Source organism: Capricornis sumatraensis, chromosome 4 (assembly GCF_032405125.1).
Source record: "Capricornis sumatraensis isolate serow.1 chromosome 4, serow.2, whole genome shotgun sequence".
Lineage (NCBI taxonomy): Eukaryota > Metazoa > Chordata > Mammalia > Artiodactyla > Bovidae > Capricornis > Capricornis sumatraensis.
The window spans coordinates 102,176,264-102,185,733 of NC_091072.1; the positions used below are offsets into that span (position 1 = coordinate 102,176,264).

General features: G+C 39.1%; 1 pseudogene; it reads left to right on the top strand.

Annotated features, from left to right (window-relative positions):
- Nucleotides 1-7,689: 7,689 nt before the first annotated feature.
- Nucleotides 7,690-8,815, top strand: LOC138079331 (rab9 effector protein with kelch motifs pseudogene; annotated as a pseudogene).
- The last annotated feature ends 655 nt before the right edge of the window (nt 8,816-9,470 follow it).

The following is a 9,470-nucleotide window of genomic DNA, read 5'->3' on the forward strand; positions in this document are numbered from 1 at the left end:
TGACAAATAATCTCAAAAATATACAAGCATCTCCTGCAGCTCAATTTCAGAAAAATAAACAACCCAATTAAAAAGTGGTCCAAAGAACCAACAGACATTTCTCCAAAGAAGAAATACAGATGGCTAACAAACACATGAAAAGATGCTCAACAGCACTCATTATTAGAGAAATGCAAATCAAAACCACAATGAGGTACCATTTCACGCCAGTCAGAATGGCTGCAAACCAAAAGTCTACAAGCAATAAATGCTGGAGGGGTTGTGGAGAAAAGGGAACCCTCTTACACTATTGGTGGGAATGCAAACTAGTATAGCCACTATGGAGAACAGTGTGGAGATTCCTTAAAAAACTGGAAATAGAACTGCCTTATGACCCAGCAATCCCACTGCTGGGCATATACACCAGGGAAACCAGAATTGAAAGAGACATGTGTACTCAAATGTTCATTGCAGCACTGTTTATAATATAGCCAGGACATGGAAGCATTCTAGATGTCCATCAGCAGACAAATGGATAAGAAAGCTGTGGTACATATACATAATGAAATATTCAGTTCAGTTCATTTCAGTCGCTCAGTTGTGTCCGACTCTCTGCGACCCCATGAATCGCAGCACGTCAGGCCTCCTGTTCATCACCAACACCCAGAGTTCACTCAGACTCACGTCCATCTAGTCAGTGATGCCATCCAGCCATCTCATCCTCAGTCGTCCCCTTCTCCTCCTGCCCCCAATCCCTCCCAGCATCAAAGTCTTTTCCAATGAGTCAACTCTGCATGATGTGGCCAACATACTGGAATTTCAGCTTTAGCATCATTCCTTCCAAAGAAATCCCAGGGCTGATCTTCAGAATGGACTGGTTGGATCTCCTCACAGTCCAAGGGACTCTCAAGAGTCTTCTCCAACACCACACTCCAAAAGCATCGATTCTTCAGCGTTCAGCCTTCTTCACAGTCCAATTCTCACATCCATACATGACTACTGGAAAAACCATAGACTTGACTAGAGAGACCTTAGTCGGCCAAGTAATGTCTCTGCTTTTGAATATACTATCTAGGTTGGTCATAACTTTTCTTCCAAGGAGTAAGCGTCTTTTAATTTCATGGCTGCAGTCACCATCTGCAGTGATTTTGGAGCCCAGAAAAATAAAGTCTGACACTGTTTCCACTGTTTCCCCATCTATTTCCCATGAAGTGATGGGACCAGATTCCATGATCATCGTTTTCTGAGTGTTGAGCTTTAATCCTACTTTTTCACTCTCCTCTTTCACTTTCATCAAGAGGCTTTTTAGTTCCTCTTCACTTTCTGCCATAAGGGTGTTACTCAGCCATTAAAAAGAATAAACTTGAATCAGTTCTAATTAGGTGGATGAAACTGGAACTTATTATGTAGAGTGAAGTAAGCCAGAAAGAAAAACACCAGTACAGTATACTAACGCATATATATGGAATTTAGAAATATGGTAATGATAATCCTGTATGTGAGACAGCAAAAGAGACACAGATGTTCCGAACAGTCTTTTGGACTCTGTGGGAGAGGGCGAGGGTGGGATGATTTGGAGAATGGCATTGAAACATGTGTAATATATGGTGAACCAATTGCCAGTCAAGGTTCGATGCATAATACAGGATAATCTGGGCTGGTGCACTGGGATGACACAGAGGGATGGTATAAGGAGGGAGGTAGGAGGGGGTTTCAGGATGGGGAACATGTGTACACCCACGGCGGATTCATGTTGATGTATGGCAAAACCAATACAATATTGTAAAGTAATTAGCCTCCAATTAAAATAAATAAATTTATATTAAAAAAAAAGATAAACAGAAAAGGCAATGGCATCCACTCCAGTACTCTTGCCTGGAAAATCCCATGGACAGAGGAGCCTGGTAGGCTGCAGTCCATGGGTTGCGAAGAGTCGGACACGACTGAGCGACTTCTCTTTCACTTTTCACTTTCATGCATTGTGGAAGGAAATGGCAACCCACTCCAGTATTCTTGCCTGGAGAATCCCAGGGATGGGGGAGCCTGGTAGGCTGCCGTCTACGGGGTCGCACAGAGTCGGACACAACTGAAGCGATGTAGCAGCAGCAACAGCAAAAAGATAAAATTTGATCTGGTCCAGAGCGTTTGTGTGAATATCAGAATGATTTCCGGAATTAAATGAGGAAAGATTTAGAGTAATTAATGATATCTTCTGTGTCAAATGCTGCTTAGTATTATTGTCTGCTAAATGAAAATAATTGGCTCTTTTCACATATATTCTCATATAATAAGCATCTTAATAACTTCTATTTTTAATTTATGAATAGATGTATTTTTTTAAAGAGGATATAGTCGTGCAGAAGAAATTGATAACTAAAATGTGGTGAAATTTTTACTATATAGTGAGGATGTTTCTTTTTTGAGATCATTTTATTAGTCTTCTTTTCTCAACTTTTTCATTATTAAGTTTATGCAGTTAATAAAAATCCCAACGGACAGATTTAAATCATTTTATGAATAGTCACCATTTATATATGTTATATTTCTACACAAAAAGAAGAAAAACAATTATCCAGAAAGAAAAAAAATCAAACTGCTTATAAATATCTGCCTTTGATTTCCAGAAAATTACCTTAGTTCACAATTAAAAACAAAAGATCCAAACTCTAAAGCACTTATTTTCCTGCGTTGTCCTGTATTTTTGCATAAGATGTGAAAAGGGAGAAAAAATGGATTATCAATGTACTCAAAGTCTAAACAATATTTCAGCAAAAAATTGAAAGAAAAATAGCTTTTAAGTTATAACTCAATGCCAAAAGGTGGAATGTATTCTGTGTTTCTGTAAATTTTCCCCGCCCACCTCACTCTTGTATGAAAATGTAAACTGAGGCCAACGTTCTGGACTTGGGTAGTAGAAACTACTTTATTTGATTTTAGCCAAAATAAGATAAATTTTCTAGAATTTATGTGAATATGTCCAAATGATATAATATATATTATTAGTATAATACATTTTTATATTCCTTACATGTGGAAATAGAATTAGAAAAAATCCAGGCACTTTTGACAAAAGTGTTGGCATATCCTCCAAGTAGGGAGATGTTATAGTTAATTTCACACACTAAATGAATATGCTTTCTTTTATCATCTATTTACTTACTTACATACTCAAGGGATTCACTGAGAAAGTAAAAGAAGCAAAACTACACAAAGAAAAGTTACCCTTGGGACTAATGAACAGAACACACTAATTATATGCAATAAAACTGACTTGTATTGCATATTATCATACAATGTGAAGGGTGAATATACCTACAGATAACTGAGGTTATTAAACATCTCTAAGACAGTAAACAAGAACAACTGGTGGGTCAGGATCATATTCATTATTCAGTGATTAGCTTTAGTATTTAAGGTTAAAGGTATAAAAATTCCATTAGTTTTACCACATTCACAAAATTTTTCATTTAGTCAATCCTTGTTGAGATGACCAAAAAGTTACTAATTTTATCATGAATTGTGGCATGCTCCAAGCTGATTAATTTGGGTATCAATGACCTTAGTATGTAAAACTCAACTTAAGTAGAGCAGTATTTAAGACTCTAAGAAACATGACTGAGTGAAAGGAGATATGAGGCTAAATGATGATATAAGAATTATATGCAAGGAATGTAAAAAATATATGACAGTTTCAGTGGCTCAAGAAATTAAGGAAGAATGACATCCAGACATTAGTAACTTTATGGTATTTCTTCCAAGTGTGTTAAAATAAAAACATTAAAGGTAATGTTATTCCTACCCTTGACTTACCATGTATGAGAGAAAGAGAAACCCCATGAAGTGAAAAAAACCCAGCATTATCCCACTCACATACACTCATAGAGAGTGGCAAGGGCTGTATACCCCTATCTTGCTCCCACTCTTCTCTCTTCCCCCTGGTAACCACTAATTTGTTCTGTAATTGTGTAAGCCTGTTTCTGTTTTGTTATATTTGTTTCTTTCATTTTATAGATTTCTTAAGAAAGTGATAGCATACGGTGTTTGTCTTTCTGTGGCTGACTTATTTCACTTAGTGTGATACCATCCAGGTCCATTCACCGTGAGATATTACCTCACACCTGTGTCAGAATGGCTATCATCAAAAAGACCATAAATAGATGTTGGGAGAATGAAGACAAAAGGGAACCCTAGTACATTGCTGCTGAGAATGTGAATTGGTGCAACCATTCTGGAAAATGGTTTTGTGGTTCTTCAAAAGACTCAAAATAGAACTGTCATATGATGTAGCGGTTCCACTCCTGGGTATTTATCTGAAGAAAATGAAAACACTAATTTGAAAAGACACTTGCATGCCAATATTTATGGAACATTATTTACAACTGCCAAGATATGGATGCAACCTAAGTGTTTATCAACAGATGAAAAGATAAAGAAGATGTTGCATATATATGCATATAATAGACTAGTATTCAGCCATAAAATAAATAGATGTTGCTTTTGAAATACTACCATTCACATACAACTTAGAAAATGAAAACAAATGATATTCTAATCCCTTTTCTCTGAACAAATTTTGATGTCCAAGAGGAAGGGGTGGGGGTGGCAGGAGACGGTAATGAGTTACTCTATTCTTGTTTAGGTTTTATTTTTTCTAGCTTTACTGAGATATAACTGACATATACAATTTTATAAATTAAGCTGTACAATATGTTGATTTCACACTTGTATATTGCAAAACGATTACCACCATAGAATGAACTAACAACTCCATCACATTACATAGTTACCGTTTCCTTTTTTGAGGTGAAATCATTTAAGATCTACTTTCTTAGCAACTTTCTTGTATGTAACACTGTATTATTAACTATAATCAACATGCTATACATTACATCCTCAGAATTTATTTGATTTATTACTGAAAGTTTGTACTCTTTGACCAAACATCCACTTATCTTTGCAAGAACATATAATGGAGAAAAGACAGTCTCTTCAATAAGTGATTCTGGGAAAACTGGACATATACATATACAAGAATGAAATTAGAACACTCCCTAACAGCATACCATAATCAAAATGGACTGAAGACCTAGATGTATGGTCAGACACTATACAACTCTTAGAGGAAATCAGAAGCAGAACACTCTTTGATATAAATCACAGCAAGATCTTTTTTGACCCATCTCCTCGAATAGTACAAGTTACAATAAAGCGAAAATAAATGGGATCTAATGAAACTGAAAATCCTTTACACAGCAATGGAAACCATAAACAAACAAAAAGACAACACTCAGAAATGGAGAAAATATTTGCAAACAAAGCAACTGAAAAGGAATCAGTTCAGTTCAGTTGCTCAGTCGTGTCCAACTCTTTGCAACCCCATGAACTGCAGCACGCCAGGCCTCCCTGTCCATCACCAACTCCCGGAGTTCACTCAGACTCACGTCCATCGAGTCAGTGATGCCATCCAGCCATCTCATCCTCTGCCGTCCCCTTCTCCTGCCCCCAATCCCTCAAAGCATCAGAGTCTTTTCCAATGAGTCAACTCTTCTCATGAGGTGGCCAAAGTACTGGAGTTTCAGCTTTAGCATCATTCCTTCCAAAGAAATCCCAGGGCTGATTTCCTTTAGAATGGACTGGTTGGATCTCCTTGCAGTCCAAGGGACTCTCAAGAGTCTTCTCCAACACCACAGCTCAAAAGCATCAATTCTTATCCATTCGTCTCCAGTCCAGGTTCAATGCATGATACTGGATGCTTGGGACTGGTGCACTGAGACGACCCAGAGGGGTGGTACAGGGAGGGAGGAGGGAGGGGAGTTCAGGATGGGGAACACGTGTATACCTGTGGTGGATTCATGTTGGTGTATGGCAAAACCAATACAATATTGTAAAGTAATTAACTTCCAATTAAAATAAATAAATTCATTAAATTAAAAAAAGCATCAGTTCTTCGGTGCTCAGCTTTCTTCACAGTCCAACTCTCATATCCATACATGACCACTGGAGAAAACCATAACCTTGACTGGAAGGTCCTTTGTTGACAAAGTAATGTCTCTGCTTTTTAATATGCTATCTAGGTTGGTCATAAATTTCCTTCCAAGGAGTAAGCGTCTTTTAATTTCATGGCTGCAGTCACCATGTGCAGTGATTTTGGAGCCCAGAAAAATAAAGTCAGCCACTGTTTCCACTGTTTTCCCATCTATTTCCCATGAAGTGATGGGACCAGATGCCATGATCTTAGTTTTCTGAATGTTGAGCTTTAATCCAACTTTTTCACTTTCCTCTTTCACTTTCATCAAGAGGCTCTTTAGTTTTCTTCACTTTCTGCCATAAGGGTGGTGTCATCTGCATATCTGAGGTTATTATTTCTCCCAGCAGTCTTGATTCCAGCTTGTGCTTCCTCCAACCAAGCATTTCTCATGATGTACTCTGCATAGAAGTTAAATAAGCAGGGTGACAATATACAGCCTCGACATACTCCTTTTCCTATTTGGAACCAGTCTGTTGTATTGGAGAAATGCAAACAAATCTAAAGTGAGGTATCACCTCACACCAGTCAGAATGCTTATGATAAAAAATTCTACAAACAATATATGCTGGAGAGAGTGTGGAAAAAACAGAATGCTCCTACACTATTGGTGAGAATGTAAATTGATACAGTCACTGTGGAGAACAATATGGAGGTTCCTTAAAAAACTAAAAATAAAACTAACATATGGCCCAGCAATCCCATTCCTGGGCATATGCTTGGAGAAATTAATTAAAGAAGATATGTGTACCTGAATGTTCATTGCAGCACTATTTACAATAACCAGGGCATGGAAGTAACCCAAATGTTCATCCAGAGAGGAATGGAAAAAGAAGATTTAGTGTATATATATACAATGGCATATTAGCCCATAAAGGAATGAAACAGTGCCATTTGCAAAGACATAGATGGACCTGCTGCTAAGTCGCTTCAGTCGTGTCTGACTCTGTGCGACCCCATAGACAGCAGCCCACCAGGCTCCCCGGTCCCTGGGATTCTCCAGGCAAGAACACTGAAGTGGGTTTCCATTTCCTTCTCCAATGCATGAAAGTGAAAAATGAAAGTGAAGTCGCTCAGTCATGCCTGACTCTTAGTGACCCCAAGGACTGCAGCCTACCAGGCTCCTTCATCTATGGGATTTTCCAGGCAAGAGTACTGGAGTGGGTTGCCATTGCCTTCTCCAGATGGACCTAGAGACTGTCATTTAAAGTGAAGTATGTCATAAAGAGAAAAACAAATATCATTTAATATCACTTACATGTGGAATATAGAAAAATGTTACAGATGAACTTATTCTCAAAGCAAAAATAGAGACACAGATGTAGAACACAAAAGTATAGTTACCATGGGGTAGGGGGCAGGGGGCCGGAAGGGATGGTGAGTGAATTAAGATATTGAGATCAACATATATACACATTATGTATAATATAGATGACTAATGAGTACCTAGTGTATAGCACAGGAAAACTCTATTCAATAACAGGAGTAGGGTGTTAAAAGATGAGTAACATTTATTCTTAAATATGAAGTAATATTGATAACAAAAAGAAAGCATTACCATTCAACATAAGACACTGTCAATAGTATCCTTCAAGTTAGTCCAAAACAAGAAAAAGAAAGTGAAAAATCACACCGAGCCCCACTGGGGCAGAGTCACAGCTGGGGACTGGCCTAAACCGCCGCAGGACATCATGAAGCAGCTGCCAGTCTTGGAGCCTGGAGACAAGCCCAGGAAAGAAACATGGTACACCCTGACCCCGGTTGGAGACAGCCTCTGTGCACAGGTTGGTCACAGGTGCTCATATTTACCCCCTGTTGGTGATGCCGAGAGAGGGAAGGTCTTCATTGTTGGGAGAGCAGATCGAAACAGAAGCTTCTCAGATGTGCACACCATAGATCTGGGAACACACCAGTGGGATTTAGCCACCTCAGAGGGCCTCCTGCCCCGGTACGAGCATACCAGCTTCATTCCCTCCTGCACACCTCACAGCATCTGGGTGTTTGGAGGGGCCGACCAGTCAGGAAATCAAAATTGCCTGCAAGTTCTGAATCCTGATACCAGGACTTGGACTACCCCAGAGGTGACCGGCCCACCGCCATCCGCAAGAACATTCTGCACGTCATCAGCAGCCATTGGAGACCAGCTGTATATCTTTCGGGGCGGAGAGAGAGATGCCCAGCCCATGCAGGATGTGCAGCTTCATGTGTTTGATGCAAAACACCCTGAACTGGTCACAACCAAAGACATAGGGAAAACCTCCATCCCCACGACATGGTCACGTGATGGTGGCAGCAGGGACAAAGCTCTTCATCCATGGAGGCTTGGCAGGGGACAGTTTATATGGTGATCTCCATTGCACTGATATCAGTGACATGCAGTGGCAGAAGCTAAGGCCCATCGGGGCAGCTCCCACAGGCTGTGCTGCCCACTCAGCTGTGGCTGTGGGGAAACACCTGTATGTCTTTGGAGGAATGACTCCCACAGGAGCCCTGAATACAATGTACCAGTATCACATATAAAAGCAGGTTTGGACCTTGCTTAAATTTGATAATTCTCCACCTGCTGGACGGTTGGACCATTCCATGTGTATCATTCCATGGCCTGGGACGTGTACTTCTGAGAAGGAAGATTCAAATTCTGCCACTGTAAACTGTGATGCTGAGAAAGGGGATTCCATTGAGAAAGGAGTTACTCAAGGTGGTGACTCACATGAAGAAAGTCAGGCTGACACACTGCTCTGTTTTGTGTTCGGTGGAATGAATACAGAAGGGGAAATCTATGACGATTATATTGTGACTGCAGTTGATTAATAAAACCCATGTTTTTACTCCAAAAAGAAAAAAAAATCAGGCTGAGTTACAGCTTTGTTTGGAACTATTCTCTGGATGTCAATTATTTATGGACATTAAAAGCAAAACCAGTATTGAATATGTGTGTTAACCTATTATAGGTTATACACAGCAATAAAAATGTACTTAACACTCCTTTAAAGAAGCTGAGATAGTAAATTTTATTTTATATGCATTTAGTCAAAATTATAAGAAAATAAAATGAGAAAGTATCAACAAAAACAAATATATATTGAGGGTAATCACAGAATAAAAAAAACACAGGTCAATTATCTTCACAAGATGTCAAAAAGAATGAGCAATTTTGAAAACTATGAAAACTAAAAGTAAAATATTAAACTGTAAAAGTGAAGTCGCTCAGTTGTGTCTGACTCTTTGTGACCCCATAGGCTGTAGCCTGCCAGACTCCTCCATCCATGGGATTTTCCAGGCAAGAGTACTGGAGTGGGTTGCCATTTCCTTCTCCAGAGGATCTTCCCGACACAGGGATTGACACCGGGTCTACTTGCATTATAGACAGACACTTTACCATCTGAGCCACCAGGAAAGATCACTATTTAACTGTATTACTAAACAAAAATAGATTGTAAAATATAATATCATCTCATTTAAAAGT